The sequence below is a fragment of the Melanotaenia boesemani genome, chromosome 9, assembly GCF_017639745.1.
Source record: "Melanotaenia boesemani isolate fMelBoe1 chromosome 9, fMelBoe1.pri, whole genome shotgun sequence".
NCBI lineage: Eukaryota > Metazoa > Chordata > Actinopteri > Atheriniformes > Melanotaeniidae > Melanotaenia > Melanotaenia boesemani.
In genome coordinates, this window is record NC_055690.1 from 22834216 (window position 1) to 22854430 (window position 20215).

The 20215-nt window shown below is 36.6% G+C and overlaps 1 protein-coding gene across 2 annotated transcripts in view; it reads left to right on the forward strand.

The window, feature by feature from the left end:
• Positions 1–704: 704 nt before the first annotated feature.
• zgc:172282 (leucine-rich repeat and fibronectin type III domain-containing protein 1-like protein) overlaps positions 705–20215 on the forward strand; it is a 181652-nt gene continuing 162141 nt past the window's right edge. The window contains exons 1-2 of one of the 2 annotated variants that reach the window (XM_041995339.1): positions 705–785; positions 1095–1870. The gene's annotated coding sequence lies outside the window, so the exon portion shown is untranslated. Of the gene's footprint in view, positions 1871–20215 lie in introns of both variants that reach the window. The other variant, XM_041995338.1, reaches the window with a different exon arrangement.

The window sequence follows — 20215 nt, forward strand, 5'->3', positions numbered from 1 at the left end:
CAAAGCAACCACTAAAAATCTGTCCATGAGAGTTATGGTCACATTGTAAAAACACTTAACTACCTTAATGCTTTTCTAAACCTAACAAAGTGTGTTTTTTTTTTCTAGCTTTAAATAAGTACTACTGTTGTCCTCTAATATAAGTAATGTTGGGAGCCCAGTGTCGTAACATTTTCAAACCCCTGAGGAAATGATAAACATGATTCACACTTTGTCTTTTGTGATACATTTACAGCTACAGCAGCATTTTAATGTCTTATTCCATTTTAGCCAGTTTTTAATTTGACTTTGTTAAAGTTCTGGTTTGTGGTAATTGGGTTTCGTTTAAAGCCCACTGTTATTCTCTGTTTGGAGATTAAACATAGGCCAACTCAAAGGCAGTAAAGCGTGATTTTCATGGCTGCAGACTGTTTCCCCGTTAGCTCCTATTAAATCAGTATTTTGTGAAATATTACATAACTTTTGTATCACTTTTTCTCTTTTCTGCATCCATGTGGCCATTATGTCCCCGCCCTGCATTTAGAAAACCTCCGGCCGTGTATGGAGTATGTCCTGGCAGACCCTAAATTGTATCTGCTACTTTTCACAGTACAGGCTATGGCATCACCCACCCTCGTCATAACGCATCCATCTGTTATTACCAGCTTGCAGCCTAATCCTGGAGCAGCGACTTGTCCATAGACAGGGCAGCACGCCGACACAGAGGGAGGGAGACAACCGGAGAGGAGCTGGTGGGCGTATCGCCTCCCGGAACAAACCACCGCACAGTGTGAGAGTAACTGCTGGTAGGGAACGGTTACTGAGGCGGATCAGGACGCCCTTTTCATAAAGGAGAATAAGAACATATATTTTATTTAATCTAAAGCTTGTATTTCCTTCTGACCTACAACGCATCCGTAGGCTGCTCATCCTCCAGGCAGTCCGCACTGCTGTCCGGTGTCTTTTCTTGAAAAGAACAATGCGGAGAGACGAAGGAGGTCAAGACAAAGTCATTTCTTTTACTGAAACAAAGGGGATAAATATTTATCAAGCGGTGGTCCCACAGTTTCTCTTCTTTGAATTTGTTCTCTCACAACTCTTTTTTTCCCCTTTAGCCGTGGAAGACCTTGGGACGCACAAACACCCGCCGACTATCGACCAGAGAGGATTATTATTCACGGCGCAAGAGCATATCAAATGCAAAGAGTCGGTAATAAATGAAATGTGGTGCTCCGGCAGCAATGACAGCTGCTGACTGGGGAAAGCACAGAGCACCGTAAGGGGAGCTTTCGTGGAGACCGACTGAGTGCCCTAAAACGACATGATCGGAGTGCAAAATCGTTTCCTAACTCTCTTACAGGGTTAACTAATTTCAGTTTACTCTTTAGAGCCTGGATTCCAGCTATATCAGCCCTCTGCGGCTGGATACTTTTCCTTGAAATGACCAATTAACAGAGTGCTAACAAAAAGCTCAAATGGAGACCAAATGACTGCACAGCGCAGCGGTTTAGCGGCTTCTTTCCACGACTCTCAGTCCTGTCCCGGCGGATGAGCGGATTGCTGCAGGTTAAAGGCTGCCACCGGTCGCAGGGGCTTTTGGTGCGCACTCAACGGGAACTAAACTGAGACACCTTGCTTTCCTCACCACCCTCAAGAAGCCCCGCAGCGCGCCCAGCCTTGCGCGGCACAATACAGAAAGAGAGGGAGAAAAGTGGATCCGTTTTTCTCTCTTAAAAAAAGGAAAAGGTTTGAAAATATGTTTGACCAAAAAGGAGATTATTCAACATTTTCTTTGTTGAGCGGAGTTCTTCACCTGGCTCGATAAGGGAGGAGATAACCGAAGGAGAAATTGCTGTAACCTAACCGGAGAGAAGGATATTAAGACGCGCAGGTACAGTCTCTAAATTTACTTTTCTGTCCGGTTATTGTGCACATTCCTCCCTCCATCGCTTTTCCTTCTCTGTATCTTTTTGTGTTTACTTGTCAGATCGCACTGAGGCAATTTTATAGGACCGGAGTTGAGTATGGAGACAGGCAGATGGGGAGATAATGGCGCTGGTGTTTTCTCTCACATACGATTCAAAGATGTTGATATTCACTCGCTAGATTAAATTCAGAGGGAAAGAAGAGGAGGGGATACGGGGAGTCTTGTTGCCCAGGAGGGTGACGGTTGGGGCTAAGACGTATAAGCAGGTCTGAAGCAACAGAGGAGATGAGATAAGGTGAACAGAAGCAGGAGAACAAAATAAAATGAAACAGCGCGTAAGGAGAGACTTTTAAAAGGGTCGTGGAGGATGGCTGGGGATGAAAGAAAGGTTAAACTTAAGAAGCAAATCTGTGTCACAAGAGGAATAGTATAGGGTTAGCACAGGCGGGGGGAGAAGTGCGACAGGAAAGGCTAAGAGGGAGTTGATCGGGGGAAGAGGGCACAAGAGAGGGTGCTCAAATAGAATACAGAGAAGACCAGGGAGAGGTGATGGGCTGGATGATAGAGGAAGGGGAGAGGGGAGGTTATGATGGTAGGAGATAGGCGGTCTGCTGGGAAGGTAAGCAGAAAGGATATGGCAGGATAAAGTAATTGAGTAAAATTGATTGGGAGGACATAGTTGGATAGGTGGTGTAAAAAGGGAGCAAATAGACGCAGAAAAGATATAGAGGGCAGGTGCTGTAGCTTGTATAGAAATCATCCCTTATGAGAGCTCTAACAATATGAGGCTGGAGGCTAAGAGTAGAGCATCATCAATCCTTGCTGTAGATACTACTACATGGTATTATCCAGTGGATTGCTGTGTAATGTAGTTGCTGCACCATGGAGACACTGAGAGGTGGGAAACCACAAAAAGCATCCAGCCAACATTTTAGATTGCTGTGTCAGCTCATCAGCTCCTCGTTACCTGGTAAATTTCCTCATCTCCCACTGTCCCATTTGCATTTTGATTAGGTTTTGCATTGGCTCTAAGCCACCTTAAAACACATGTAATCAGACATGCATGATTAAATGAGATTTTGAGGGGAACTGTCTACTGCTTTTCTGTTTTCTGTCCCCAGATCTGTATATCTGTGGCTTAACTAAAGCTCTGTTTTGATATTTCAAGCTTTCTGGTCAATGTTTTTGTTCTTTGCTCTAGCTTTTCTTAGGGCATCTTGTTTGAATGTGGCTCGAATAGCTGTCTAGGCTGAATTTGAAAAGATTCAGATTGATGTTGGAATGCAGTGGGAAATTACATTATGAATACTCCTTATCACATTTCATGTAAATGGTAAAAGTCAGCTTCTACAAAGCTTAAGACATGACAAGTGTGCTCAGAGACAATCCCAGGCTGATTAATTCTCAAAACCTGTACAAAAGAAAATTGATCACACAGTTATGTAATTAAAAGGAGTTGGTGTGGTCTTTAAGTGTGTTATAATAGACTATGGCCTTGATTTAAATCATGTTAGAACATGACATCTTGACATCTCTATAGTACTTCACATTCTGGATTATTGCTCAGTACATTAAGCAGTATAATTTTTAACACTGTCATGGAAACAGGTGCATATAGTCATGTAGAAAGTAAAAGTAACCTTAAATAATGTCAATCATATCTAGTCATTAAACTCTAGTTTTTCTAAAGTGATTATTTTAGCCTGCACGGTGGTGTGGGGGGGGGGGGGGGGGGCATTCAAACAGTGGCCTTTCTGTGTGGAGTTTGCATGTTCTCCATGTATGCATGTAAAGACATGCATGTTGGGTTAACCGGTCACTCTAAATTCTCCCCAGGAGTGAGTGTGAATGGTTGTTTGTCTCTCTGTGTTGGCCCTGCGATGGACTGGCAACCTGTCCAGGGTTTAGCCTGCATCTCGCCTGCTAATTGCTGGGATGGGCTCCAGATTTCCCGCAACCATGAATTAGACTAAGTGGTATAAATGAATGAATGAATGAATATAGAAAATGAATGAATGAATGAATTATTTGATTATATTGATTTCACCTAAAGCAATTCCTGATAAACTTGGATAACTGGAAACATTTGTGTTTTCAAATACTCAGCAACCACAAGTAATTTCTTTAAAAAGCAACAGTTCTCAGAAGTCTAGTTACATAAAATAGAAATAACCAGTGTAATAACCCTAAACAGATCAATTTGCACTGTAAGGTCACTGCTGTGACACTGCTTTGAATATTAATGTAGTCATTTATGTGTGAAAAGCTATTGCTCATGAGAGGAAAATGTTATTTTTCTGGTTTTGAAAAACACCTTTATGTGAGTCAGAAAATGAATGCATGTAAACACCCTCATTTAATTCATTCTTGCTGATGTCAAATTTAAGAGAAGTAGTCAGTCCTATTGTATAAACTTGAAAGAAATAGTGCAATATTTTAGGGAATGCATTGTTTTGTTGCTTACTGAGGGAGGATTAATATGACTCTGATGTGTTTATGGCACATATAATATTCCCCCAGCAGCTGTTGAGCTAAGTTACTTTAGTTAGAGGAAACAGCTTTCCTGTCTGGCTGAAGCAAACTGAATTTCTCTTTACCCCCACTAATCTCTCTCAACCCCACTAATCAATTCACTAATTAATGAGTTAAAGTGTGTGTTTAACTAATAGAAACAAAAACTGAAGTCAGGTACTATGTGCTGGGCTGTATGCTTTTGACTTTGTCGTCCTTTTCCTGGGTTCTGTCACCTTCTGATGTCTCTGTTGGTTGTTTAACATTTTATGGTGAGGAAAGGATATCTTAATAATGCAATCTAGGATGGGAACAACAATGGATTTTCTTGTAAATTTGTCAGACTAATTAAGCTGCATTACTACAACTGATGCTTGCATTATGGAATGTAAACTGTTCCAAAAAAGCTTATCCACGTGCTGTCATTGGAAAAAGAAAAGGTTAACAGGAAGAGTATAAATCACTGCCTTCTCTGTCATGTCTGCCCATTTACTGTAAATGTACTTATCATAGTTATCAGTTATGAATTTATTTTCTCTGCATAAGCAAATGGAAATCTGGTGAAAGAATGTGTGAAAGCTGTGAAACATGTAGTCTGTGATGGTTGGCAACACAACCGTTTTTATTGTCTGTCAGCAAGATCATGCAAAAGTTGCAGAGGCAAATATTATAATACTTGATTATTTGAAAATGAAGAAGAACCCATTAAATTTTAATTGTATCTGAATTTCTCTTTTTAAAACTGAAAAATAGGACATTGGCCTCAGTGGAGGATGTACTCTGAGTACATTTCTAGTTTTATTTTATCCCAATAATGTCTGGTTGAAGAAAATGGGAAATATGCTGGGCTTGACAGAGGAGCACAGTAATGTGCATGTTCTATGGGCCCAATTTTAGGTCTGTGTACCTAAACGAACTGCTTTTATTCAAACTATTAAAAAGCCATCTTGCTATCTACCTATACTGTTGTAAGAATTTGACCTTGATATGTCTTTTCTGACAGATGATCTGTGCATGAACTTTTTGCATATATAATGGCATCATTCTGCTGTAAGTCAGTTTGGTGCAAAATCAGGTTAAAAAAAACAAAAACAAAAACAGATAAGAATGCTAAATTAAGAATACCAGCTGATGTATGCTACTTATATAATTTAATGAAAGATATAAATTACCTTTCTTATCGTTTGCACATAAAATTACTCTCAGCACCATATCAACAATCATTACAAACATGAGACAACTAAGAACGATGCCATACAAAAGAAAAGAGTATAAAAATGTCCGTAAAAATATCTACAACAACACAGAATCCATACAAACACTGTTAAAAATGTGCACTCATCAAATAATCATCAATTTAAGGAGAGACTACTTTGATGAGCTAACATTTGTGAGCAGTTGTAATGTAAAGTCATGTCAGACACTCGACTTGTTTTTAGGATGAAAACAGGCTATGAAAGTGGTGCTTCATGAGGGTTCAGGCTGAAAGTCATAACAGTCTCAGAAAACATACCAGAGGTTTAATGGTGCCCAGAGTGTCTTAAAGCGTCTTCTAAACCCTATTTTAAACTTTAATTCCAAACAAGTTAGTTATCTGTATGCTACTGTTCAGTAATTATGAAGGCTTCAAGTCAGATTAGCTGCATGGATTCTTTTATCCTTTTGAATTAAGAGCTGCACATGGAGATTGATGGGAGACAACCTTTGGCAATTAAAAATCGAGTGTTTTAACACTGCTGTTTCTACAAAAGTTGGCACTACAAGGTTGTTGAACATGTTTACTGTTTATTGATCCATGCAATGTCAAATCAGAGAAGAGGATGGCTATATTTGTAGAAACAGGAATTTATTGAATATATATATTTTATGGTCCACCTAATTTCTTTAAGTTAATTTTGTACCTTGTAACATTTCAAGATCACTAAAATCTAAATTTTTATTAAAAAAATAACTTCTATTGTTGTTAAATTGTATTTCAAAGCAAATCAAGGACACAAGAAGGAGGACACTCACGGTTCATCATTCACACATCACATATTTACCCCAAAGTATTGCTTTTGACAAGACCTAACACAATAGTTGATGAAAGGATGTACCTGTAAAAAGGATTTCTACTACAGCTATGCAGGAACCGGTCTAGAAAAGTTCTGATGGGTGGGGTGGGGGGGGTGCAACCAGCAGCACTGACCAGGAAAACGATGTGTTTAGTCAGATCATCAGTTTTATCAGTTTCTTCTTCAGTGTTGACTGTTTAACTTCAGGATTGGCTCTGTTGATACAATACAGTAAAAATTGGCAGATTTCAGGCATGTAAAACTTGCAAATGGTGATTAATCATGATTAATTTGCAAGCTGTGATTAATCATGAACAATTAATATGAAAGCTATGATTAATCTGATACAAAATTTAAACAATTGACACATCTATATACATTTCTTTTCTCCCTAAATCTGATGAATAGCCCTCCAAATTGCCATGAATTGTACAAAGAATGTTGCCTTACTGCTTCAGAATATTTAGAAGAATAGTATAAAATCGCTAAATGAAGTGCTCCTCAGTAATCATAAGGGCTAAGTGCTGTGGCTGTGCAATGTTGGTATGAGTCTAACTTTTTAAAGGGCACAGAAAAGTGACCCAAATGCCCTTCAAGCTAACTTTGAACAATGACACTGTCTATTTTAGGCATAATATAAACTACTTCTCATTCAGTCAATGTTGGATTGAATAATGAATCTGAAGAAAAGTCCAAATTCTGGAGGATTGAAAGTCTAATTGATTGATGTGTCTTTGTGAAAGAGATAATGAAGAAGAGTAATGGAACCCATACAGAGAAACTTAATTTTCCTTTTTAAAGGAAAATTAAAATAGTTTCATAGCTGTAAGGAAGTAGTACAATATAATACAAAATATATCAGATGATGTAGCTGCAGTTACGGATTGCAAGTCATGTTAGAATGGTTTAAGACATAGAGGACAAGCCTAAGACAACGGGATGCATATGCAGAGATGTGGAAAGTTAAAAGTAATGGTAAATGTTTTTTACCATTAAAGTTAAAAGTCAATACATAAATAGAAAGCAAAACTGGACACTTTTTTCTGATAAAATGACCTTAACAAAGCAAGTAAATTAAGAAAAAATTATGTTTAATTGAAACACGCAAAAACAGGCCAATGAATACAACTGGGAGGACAGGGTGAGAGAGAAAGGAAATAAAGGAAAGGTAACTCAAGGAAGAGGATGTTGAAATAAGGCAAAAGTGGGAATGAGAAATTAGAATATTTTGTATTAATCTGCAAGTAATGCTATTTTATAGTTTAAATGTCCAAAAGGAGTCTTACTGCTGATTTCAGTGCAGTGACATGCTGTCCTCTCTGGTAGGTGTTTAAACATCTAAACAACTGATGTGTGTATGTGTTTGTGTGTGCACATGTGTACATGTGCTTGGCAGCAGATGCTGGTTCAGTGGCTCAGTCCCACCTCTCCAGGAGAGAATGGGTGAGAGATGCTGCTGAAAAAAAGTGAGAGGTGAGGAGAGGGAGGCAGGGGAGGGATGGTGCCAGGAGAAATGCAGTGAGTGTGGTGCTGAATTGCAAGTAGCACAGCATTGGAATGGTAGAGGAACAGTACTCAGCCAAACCACAGCATCGTGTAAGGTTGTAGACTTTTATCTTTTATGGTAGGAGCTTTATGTTTTTCTTTATTGTAGTTGTTTTTAGGCTGATATGTTTAATATTCCAACCTGCATTAATATATGAAGATTTTAGTGGCTACACAAATTTAGCAAAACACAGAATGTGACACTTTAAAACCTTAAAGGGCCTCAGTGGTTTATTCTATATAGCCTTCTGCATAGAATAGGGAGTTAAATACCCCTATAAGCCATAACATTAAAACCACCTATGCTAGATTGAATGGCTCCTCCTTTTGTCTCCAGGGTTTGACCCACTTAGACTTCAACACTGGTAGTTTCTTCCAGTGTCAGGCACGGGGAAGTTTGGAGGCTGGGTCAACGCCTTGGTGTCAGAGTTGTTCATTGAGCTGTGATTCCTGAACAGTTTGACAGGGGGCTCAGTCCTGCTAGTTGAGGCCCTTGAGATGAGGGAGATAGTAATGCCATGTCAGCCTAAGCATTTTCTACAAGGGGAACATGTTACAGCAACACTGCATTGCATAATGAAATGCATCTAAGAAGTTTAACTGTTACCAACTTGGTATTTTTTTTAACTTAGAAGTCCTCATATTTGGACAATATGATGGTGTTAAAAAGTTGAAACCTGAGTGTACACAAATATGCACAAATATGAAGTGAAATAGGTATATATTTATACTTTAGAAAACACAAGCACACAGATCAAAATGAAAGAAACTGACATTATTATGTCATGGAGGAAGTTTTTATAAAGGGAGTGCATCGAAGTGAAGCCATGTTATTGTCCTGTAGGCAGTTCTGCATAGTTTTTCTTTGTAGAGCGTATGACTATCTTTTATATTCAGTTCATAATCACAGCAAGATGATTGATGTTATTCACAACATATTTGATAAGCTAAAGATTCAAAGCTGTGGCTGATCAGTGTAGGCTGCACCGGTAGATTTACAGTAGATAGATTTCATAACTAATAGGGATCTATATTTATCACCCTTGGATTTGCTGTCAAGTCCTGACTTTGTTTTATAGAAATATTCAGATGTGTTTAACAGAAACTGTAACTCATTAGACAAAGTGATATACTTTAATAGCAAAATCCAAAAACAAACAAAAAAAAGGTCTAAAAAGGAAATGGGAAGAGTTGATTTGATTGGGTATGAATAGTAAAAACATTAGCCTGAACCCTTTTTTACCACTCTGCTGAAGGCAAAACGAGTACCGAATCAAACATCATGATTAAAGTAATATATTTGCATATTTTGTGGTGACCCGTCAGTATTTTCCATTTTTTATGTGTGTGTTACAGGGCAAATACAGAAATGGTATTGGACACAGCTTCCTTAAGGTTATATATAGTGGAGATTTATGGCTCTCCCAAATTGAAGTAAGCACCAACTCTTCTAATTGACAGTGAAAGATTAATCCACCAAGAAATAGAAAAAAAGCCTACATGTAAAAATGAGTAGCCAACCCCACTTACACACAATTATAATAACTGAAGATTTCTGCAGCTCCTTTAGGATAAAAGCCTTAATTTGTTTTACTGAAAGGCTTTTATAATAAGTGTTTTTTTTCAGTGTTTGACAAGCACTAACAGCATGCAAATAGGACTGCTGTATTTTGATTAAATATTGAATAATAAACATTAATTAATTAAAATTTTGTTTATTTTGTTAGGTATAATTAATGTCAGGAAAATTGCTATTTTTCTTTTGATGTATATATATATATATATATATATATATATATATAAACATAAATAAATAATGTAGCACAGCTTATTTAATATAAAAGTTTGAAAGTGTGGGCTGATATGTTCAAATTCTACTGTCACCATTAGGCCAGCAACCATTGACCATTGATGGGTGGTGAGGGTGGCTGAAAGATCATTTTCTGTCAGTGCATTCACAAAACAGCTTGCAGCAAACAAAAGAAGAAATACAATTATTTGACATAGTTTCCTTTACTTTTGCCATATCTTGAAAGCTATAGAATCATGTTCATGCATCCCCTATGAATGAACAGGTGGGGCTACAATAACTTATATACCGCACTGCCAGCTCTAACTCACAGGGAGTGATACTCAGGTAGTTCCACGCCATGCGTCCATTTTCTCATGCCTTAAAGACCGATTCATAACTGATTACAGCAAAGAACAGACACTAACAGTACAGACATGACAGAACAACCAGCCTTGTGCAGCAGTGAGTAGTTCTATTGAATTGTTTCAGCTGGACAATACGAGTGTTTGTCTGCTGAGTTGAAATCCTAATGAGGCAGACCATTAAAGTAGTAAAAATGGCCTAAAACAACCACCTTTCCACCAATAATAATAAAAAAAAAAAAAAAAAAAAAAGCACAGATAAAATGATGCTGCTGCTCCTTTATTCATTTATTGATTTATTCAATTGAACAAATAAAACCAAGCAGGCAGGCAAATGACAGAAATACAAAAAAAGGTAGAGAGGTACTAGTAATAAAATCCATATTAGGGAACACACATTTTCAAGCAAAAGTACCATCTGAAATCACTGTGAATTATTTGACCGTTTTTCAGTTTTTCCTCAATCCAACCTTTTCTGTTGTTATGATAAACTTATTGTATGTCAGCTTTATCTGGTATCATTACACAAATTTCCTTACCTGCAAACCAGCAGCATTTAATCTAACAGCCACATATATATTCTATTGGAACCTAGTTGTAATGCAGTTGGCAAGCCATTACATACATTATTGCAACCAAGAAAAGTTTAATGTGCATCAGTCTTTCTGTCTGGATCCATATTTTCTTCTATCGTAACTGGACATTACATCGTCTATAATTGTCTTGGTCTGGGGTAACAGAGCAGACCTGACAAGCTAAGCCAGAATGTGAGTGGTGGTACACTGAAGAGGACTGTCAGCTCTCTCTTCTACATCTCCTCATCTATTACTTGTGTCTGATGCAGGCATCTCTGCATGATGGATGGATGGCTCACTCTGTCTCTATCCACTTCTCACCCTGTTTCCTCTTTTCACTCTCACTCATTTTTCACCACTTGGTTTCTCTTCATCTTCCTGTCACTTGTTTCCTTCATTTTTTTGTAATTTGTCGTCTTTGGAAACGATATTTCATCCACTCTCCATTTGTTTTTCTTTCCTCTGTGATGTACTCTTTTAACTTTGTTGACTGCATGGTTACATTTGTTTGTGTATGTGCAAGCATTTAAATTATAGTGTAGATATATGAGAAAACCTGGAGATTCAAATTACTGGGATAGAGTGATCTATCACTGTGTTTTTATCATTTATCAATCTGCTCTGACAGCTATAAGTGTCTGCTATCTGTGCTTACATTAAATTCTCTCCACTTCTTGCTGCAGGCATAGTCGGCTGGCTTTGTGGTAAATGAACTCAGCGAGTGCAAGACACACAAATTAGAAATAGTAAAACTGATGCAATTTAAAAGATATGTTTGAAGTTTTTCTGGCACAGCAAATATTTAACAACCTATCCACATTAACAACCTTAAGATTCATCCTGTATGTATCCTTATATAGAAAATATCCCCCATAAAATCTTTACCAAGACAATATTTTCAACCTAATCTGGGTGATTGTTTCTATCACTGTATAAGGATGATCTGTAAGTGAAGTTAGTCAATATGTGGCTGCAGCACAGCAATTGCCTTCCTTAAATAAAGGGAAATAGCCAGACAGTCAAGCCCAGACTCTGTTTAGTTTGTATGCAACACAACAAAATCTGTGTATTTTTTAGAAAAGAAATACATGCTGTTTTCTTTTTTGTGTTGATTCAGAATTCATATTACTAGTAGGAATACAAACAGAAAAAAGGGGTTTAAAGGTCATATATCTCATAATGTCTTACTAGTTCTAGTTTCCCTCAGAATCCCTAGAACTGTTTGGCCCAAAAGCGCCTTTTAGAGATAACATCATGAATTATACTCAGTAACAGAAACTGGCTACAAATAAACCATTATGTAGAAGATATGACCCTTCAACAAATCACTTCATCAGAAGAAGGGCTCCTCAGTTGTTGGTCACATTGCAAAACAAACATCAGCGTCCATCACTGATGTTGAGACGAGGCACCCAGACACATTGATATTCATGTGTTACATGGGTCAAATTCTGTGAAATTTACTGTGAAAAGAAATGAAGAAACGGGAAGAAAATGCCTTTGGTTAAAATGGCATGGATGAAATAAGTGGAATTTGCTAATGTGTTTTTAATTTGCTGTTGGAAAGACAAGAAGCTGAAAGAAATGCATTAACCTCCCAGTTTGAAGGTTGATCACTACCAATTACATGGCAGATGTAATTATTCTCGTCTGACGCGCATGTGTGTCTGCTTGTGTCTGTCTGGAGTTCACACTTTCTGAAGCGTGCATTTGTATGTGTGACATTGTAAGCAATATTTCAGATTTCTGCATTATTTTTAGGAAATATAACACATACTTTTTTCATTACAAAAAAAAAATTATTACAATACTTAAAGCTGCAGTTATATAAACATGTAGGTGGAAAACAGACAAATAAGTGCACAATCCAAAATAAAAAAAAAAAAAAAAATCACCTATCGGAGTTGCCAGTCCTGCAGATGAAATACAAACATTGTCCTGATCCATGTGCAGCAGACCTGCTGATGATCAGAAGTAGGTTATTTACCAATGAAACAGGCTCAGCTGGCTTCTTTTGCAAAATACATACTAGACAATTTAAAGGAATGATGAACATAGTTTTTCTCTTGATGAAGAATGTGCTTATGTGGTCTACGGTATTAGATAATTTCATACTATGTCATAATTGCCATAATGGTTTAGTTGTCAGCTAAAGCACATTATAATGACTTATTGTTTTCCTATAGTTCAGAACAATAGACATCACACAGGAGGGAGGTGATTATTACTTCGTTAAGCCTGTCTTGTAATGGTGTAGAATGAGGAAAACATTAAGCATTGATATAATAGTTGAAGGTCTGGGAAACGTTTCCTCTGACAAAGTAATAATGCATTTTGACAACTAACATGGACTTTTTAAAGTCATCTTATTTCATTCCAAATAAACACCACAAAAAGAGAAATTATCTAACAATATTTAATAAAGATTTTTCTTTATTCTGTAAATAATAACTTTCAGTATCAAGATGAAGCAAAGAAAAAAAATCTTTGCTGTGCTGCTTTAGAAAATACTGACAGTAACTTTTAAAGCTGAAACTATGCTTTTCAAACTTTCTTGACCTGTTTTTAAAATATAAATAAATATTTAAATATGTAAATAAATAAATGGCTTGCTACCTGAACATGTGAACATGACATTAGGATAGTGCCAAATCAAACATAAATGTCACATACTGTCATTTAAGGTAAATAGATAAATAAATGAATGCCACACCTATCTGTTTCTAAGTAATTGTTGCATTTTCAGACATAGGATTCATAGACATTGTCATAGTCATGACATATGAGTCATAAGTAGAGTTAAAAATCTTAATTTTTAATTAAATTTCTGCAAGACAGCTAAAGAGAACATTACTTTAACATGAATCTATGATAACTAAACTAAGTCTCATTGTAATTGGACAGGCTGACTGACATTTATCACATGAGGATCTACTGTATATTTCATACAGTTTTACTCTACAGGTTGGTCTTGATGTCATGCACACAGTCCAATTGACAGGAAAATAAACCCGATAACACAGGAAGTTATGTGTCCTAACATTATTTTATGTTGAACACATTTTATCTGAGTGTGTTTTCCTAAATTATTATGTACATTAAAACTTCTTATCAAAATAACCAAAATAATAACTATCCGTATTGCCATTGCTTTGGAAAATATATGTTAAGAAAAACAATCCCTTGTCTGTGATGTGCCTGACTCAGTAGTTCACACAATCTGTGTTTAGTAATGCAGGTTAAGAAGACAAACCCTGCTGGGTTGAAATGGTCCACCTGACCCACAATGAACCCAAGAGTCTGTAAGACAGTCAGAGAAATAATTTGACTTGAGAGGGTAATCTACTGTAGGTAATGGTGCTCTTTAGGACCTAGCAGGTAGTTTATAAAGCTCAGCATTAGTCTTTGTTTTGGCAGAGTATGCTGTGACCCAAGAAACTGAAAAATCATTGTTTATTACTGTTTGCAGCACAGCTTTCTTCCAATCTGGGCCCTCAACATGATTGCAATCCATTTATCAGGTTAACTAGGTTTTCTGTTGTATTTTAAATTATACAACACTTGAGCTCGCTGACTGGGTATTGTGATATTGACTGCGAAACCATTGCATCATGTGCTTAGCTGACTGCATTTCCCTCATGAGACAGGGAGGAAATTATCTCACCATGGCTTTCTGGAAAAGCTTAGCAATGGTCAGAAAATGTATTTCTTTCTCCTGAAAGGCAGAGCACTCCGTGTAAGTGCTCAGTGTGTTTATAAGATACTTCAGAGTGAATAAAACCCCATGGCTCACATTATTTTGGCCAATTAAAGATAAACTATCTCCAGAAATGTTAATATAATACCACATTTTCTATGTTCGTAGTGAATGGGAAAAATTTCTGCTCTCCACATTTTAGGGATTTTATTTTTCTTCCTAAGAAGATTTATAATTTTACTTCGTGAGAGTTTTTATAAAAGTAAAATGTTGGTTAGACTTCTTTATGTATGTACCTGTATATATCGGAAAGTTGGTTTGACACACAGATGGCTTTACTCTTTTTTTCCCCACACAGATCTATTCTCAGTTGTTAAATGAATTGCACAACAAATACATACTGGTACTGTACATTGCATTGTTTAAGATTTATAACACAGTCTCACATGGGTTTGTTCTTTACTTTTAAAAGTACTCTCAAACTTTTATTAATTTATTTATTCTAGTATTTACATACTACTGTATTATACTTCAGCTACATAAAGTGTGAAAAAAGGACACCTGAACAAGAAGAGTACAGTGTACCTCATTTAAAAAGAACCTGAACATGAGCTAGTTTAAAATTAGGTCACATTTGGACATGACACTTTAATAGTTTATTACTCAAATTGTAGATCTTTCTACCAGTGGTGTGACAAAGGGACCTTATGATGATGACTAGTTTATTTCTCAAGGTGTTGCTGTCTGCAGCAGGCTTGTGCTTTCAGTGGACAAGCTCTATAACCGATGTGCATGTGTATGGTGTTGTTCTGCACTAATCAGTAGATAGACACAGTGTGCAGCCAGTTGTTAAACATAGTAGTGCCAGTTTTAAAAAAGGTAGGGTTGGCAGAGACCTCAACTGAAGTAAATATATTTGAGCTATATTTACCAGGAGATTAGCATTAGCACAAATTAAGAATCTTTACAGTACAAACCCTAATGGTGATGGTATTCACATTAAATTTGGATTAATCCTGCACATTATATACTGTGTTCAACATGGTAAGAGACCTAAACAGCCCAAGGTGTCTCCAAAGAAACTCAGCACAAGTATGAGAATGAAAAAGACCTCGGTTTTGATAAATGACATGCAGCACATTAACTGGCTCACTGCACCAGAGGAGGCTGCATGAGGTCAAACATCTGGCTGAGGCTTCTGTTTTTAGACTGAGCAATGAAGATGCTACTCTGGAGAACAAGAAGTTATTTGTTGCTGATGTGCCAAGTACTCCATAAATAAGGTTACACTGGCATATAAATTACCCGGGAACAGCCGTAGGGATGGACGTTGGCGCCAACATAGCAGCCATTAAGAACAGCTTACCAAACAAACCATTTTGGCCTGATTTATGCAGATTTTCTTAGGAGTCTTCTACTTCAGGGCAAGTTTAAAGCACCATTATTATAGATGCTCATAAGACATTTATAGCTTCAATTTAATATCCCAAGTGTTTACAGGTTTGATTGTCTGTGTGAATCTGTACGTGTGTGACAGCTGTATAAGGCCTTGTCCCAGCTGTTGTGTTTAGCAACCCACTCATCGAGCTGGCAGCTGTTACAGTCAAGTTGTTCTGTGCTGTCTCTATTTCTACAATAATTGCAGAGCCATTTGGATTGCTCATATTTTAAATCCAACACTGACATTCATTATTGTAATTGTTTCTGTACCTTTCCAGTTCACTGTGCTGACCAACATGAGCTCTGTGACAGTTATTAGACTTATATTGGTTATTATAGGTGCAAGAATTGGGGCTTTTCCCACAAGAACAGTGAGTGACGAACACAAATAATTACATAACCAATACATAAGTCAATATATTACATAAACACTGCTGGATTTCTTTTTTTTTTTTTAAATCAGACTATGATAGACAGATGGTTTGTCCAATTACCTACTAAGTATTTTTCTAAGTGATTGCCTCTGTCCAAATTTTTGCCAATTATTCCCAGGTGCTTTTTGCTTTGCAAACCATCTGGCACATCAAGTTTTAAAGTGCATAGTATAAAATGTATGAGCTATAAAGATAATAGAAGATGATGTGTCATTTTCCTATAACAAATTGCATAGCCTACCTTCTGCAGTTCATCTAAAACAAACTTGATAGCACACTCACAAATGTGAAGTTTATGAGAAAAAAAACCTTTCTTTTTTCAGAAACATAAGACCTGTGAGAGTCACAGCACTTGCTATTTATGAAGATTGGCGTCAAAATTTTCAAATTTATGCAGATTATTATCAGAAATGGAAAACAAAACGATATTTCCAATCCAGAGATTTATGTTTCTGTGCCCATATAAAAAGCTGCCTCCTATTTTCTCTTCTAGACGAATATGTTTGAGTTGTAGAATATGTTGGTGTGTGTAAAATCACTTGTATAAATCACTTATTAAGCATATGTCTATAATTTACAGTTCCAGGAAGACATGAAGTGGCCTTTTTGTGTATATGAGCATCTCCTCTGACAGAGTATTGACTGTAGGCGGGACAGCTTTTGGCACATTCAGCCTGGTGTCACAAATGAACTTTAGTCACCAAAGAGTTGTCAAGAAAACTGCTGCTACTGCTTACAGCCTTTTAGAACAATACTTGTATGTTGACTTGGCTCAAAGATCTTGTTTTGTTCATTATTTCTGTTGCTTTAATCTGTGTGTTAAGAACATTTTCTTTGTTGGCTGATTTTGGGAAATTAATTTAAAAAAATTCCAGCTTCTCATTGTCAATAACTTATGATCAGTTATGGCTTATGGGCAGTCTTGAATAGCAACTGAGCAGGAAATTCAATAGAAAAATACCTTTTTTGTATATTATACCTATTTATATATGTAAATACCTCTTTTGCTTGATTAGTAGTCACATTTTTGAGGAGGTGTAACTTAAATATGATGTAGCTTCGATGGCTATGTCTATATAACTTACATTTTGGTACTTTGTACAAATGAATCCCTACAAATCCATCTTGAAGGACAGCCAAACAACATATAGCATGAGATGATTAATAATGTGTTTCTTTTTGACTAAAGACAAGAATCAAAAGTTCATATAATGTCTTAAAGGACAAGAGAAAACATTTCCATACAGTTTACATAAAATACACACATGCACAAGCAGTTTTCATATGTGTGATACGCATCTCTAGTGTCTATATAGTCCCTTCTGAGTGGACAATCTAAATTAAAACTGCCATAGAAATGAAATTAGAATGCAAATCCACAGAAGGGCCATTGCTGACTAAATGTAAACCAACTGTATAAAAGGTTTACTATGGTGAAAATATGAAAGATTATTACAGACTGGTTTAATCTGGAATTATCTAAATTGAACAATGAATAATTAAAGAGCTGTTAAGAAGGGCAGTGAGGGGATTAATGGTGAATACACACTTTTGTCAAAAAGGTTAAAAAAGAATCCACAGCAGAAACCAACCCCACAGGGAATTCTGCTATTTTTCACACCTGTTAGAGAAGTTGGGGATTTACATTTTATTATTAAACATGAATTCTGCCCAACAGTCCATACTGGCTGGTGAGCTTTTAAGCTTTTAGGAAGAACGATCAGAGGCATAAACTGCTCAAGATGACAGAAACTGAGTGTATGAGACTGCTTTTTACTGGCTTTTCTGGGACCCTAGTTCTCAGAGGGTTTAGATTATCACATGAACTTATTGTCACTTTGAAGCACAGTTAGCATCTTATATTCTCTTCCTCTTTTAATCTTTCAATTGAAGTGAAATTCTACAACTTGGGACTTTATTTAAATAAAGAATAACACACAGAATTGCTTTTCCCCAATGGTGTTTTTCTTTCAGTTGACATTTTAATTTAGCTGGAAATGTATAATCATATCCAGTCACCCCAGAGCTAAAAATTATGAGTGGAATCTTGTTTTTTAAAGTAAGAAAAATAAATGTTTTATTTCCCATCTGTTCTTTAAAACAAGTCATTTTACATTCAAAGTTTATTCAAGCATAAAATTTCAGTATCTATTTATAGTTTAATTTCAAAGTTTTTGATCCACAGCCATGAATTTAATTTTTATCTGTCATGATTACATCAAGCATTTCAAAACAAAAGAGGGTTGAGTTTCCCTTCATCTGATCACATGGTGACACTGGCCCTCGTTTATCAAACAAACATGGAAATGAGCGAACATGTGATTGCAGGAATGATCTCACGATTGGATCCATGTGTGATTTATGAATACGTTCATATCCGACAGATTCCAGCATATAAATGATCGGGCCTTGATAAATGTGGTGGCTAAAATCCATCCTCATTTACACGTTACGGCCTTCGTTATTTGTGGTCTAGAGGCCCCGCCCAGTGGGGGGTCAAACCATGGAAAGGAGACGTTCTGCCAAAAAAAATAAGCTTTTTAGAAGTCGAGATTGAAAGCCTCACTTGTGAGTTGGAAAAGAATAAAGAGCTGCTGTTTGGCAGCCTGAATGCTTCCAGGAAGAGCATCACACAGGCAGTTAACAGTGCAATTCAATGCAATTATTCCATGAAAAAAAAAAAGAAATGCTCAAAACCTGCATTTGTTATTATATCCATTTTAAAAACATTCGTTAGCTCTTTAGCATGTTTAGCCATGTATTAAGAGCCATTGTGGAAGGTTCAGAGAGCCACCTGTGGCTCCGGAGATGTAGGTTGCAGATCCCTGATTTAGTGTTTGTAAATTAGAATACTGCATTTCTTCATATAGCATTAGGTCTTCTTTTAAAGGAAAAGTACATTTTGTGCCTAACAGTGCGATTAATTGCAACATTTAATGCGATTAACTGTGATAAAAATTGGAATGTGGGCCAGAATCGTCAAAAGCAAAATCAATATTGGCTCCACATTGTATTTACATTCTAACTTGAAGCTTTACATTTTTATTTTTTCTTACATTTTTCATGCCAGTAACATTTGAGCAGGTCTGTTATGCCTGTCTCTTTTTTTGCTCATCTCTGCGAGTTTCGTGAGTAAAAGTTTTACTCAGATAAGGCAGAGAAAGACAAAACAGGATCATAACAGAAGATGTGGTTGTAAACGTGCCTACAACTGCAGCTGCTGCCAGAGAATACATCGATTTTAAATCTTATTACATTCAGGATATATGAAATTACATGTAGTCTTCTAGGAGTATTGAAAATGGTTGATAATTGTTTAATTAGTTATATCTAGACTTCTAAGATGGTACTTTTGTTTCATCATAATTTATGAAAGGAGCAGTAATCTTTTCGGCATTTGCTAATTACTTGCGTTTATCAGCAGGCTTTTTCCTTTAATTAAATATTAACCCTTCTGAAGTATAAATAGACACTGCCAGCTATCAAAATAATATAAAGCCATTTCATTGTGTAGGGTATTTTGTTTGTCAAAGGTTTCAGCTGCCAGCTTTTGCCACTGTTTAGCCCTCAGATGTTGTCCTTGCTCTAAAATACACCAATGATCAGGAGGTGATGCAGCCATTTATATGCCCCTCAATTTCCTGCCTCAGGACATGCCTAACTAAAACTTATCAAAAACTGATTAAAATTAAACTTTGATATGCATATTCACAGCACAAAAACCTCTTGGGTTTCAGATTGTGAGTATTATCTGAAAAAAGGTAAAGTGATATTGCACACAAGTATTCAGCAACCCTTGTGGTAAAATTTACCAAATTAAGATAAAAAAAGGGAAAAAAAAGGAGCGCAAAAGTGGATTAAATCTGCCTCAGCAAACCTGAGGCATAAATTAAATCAAG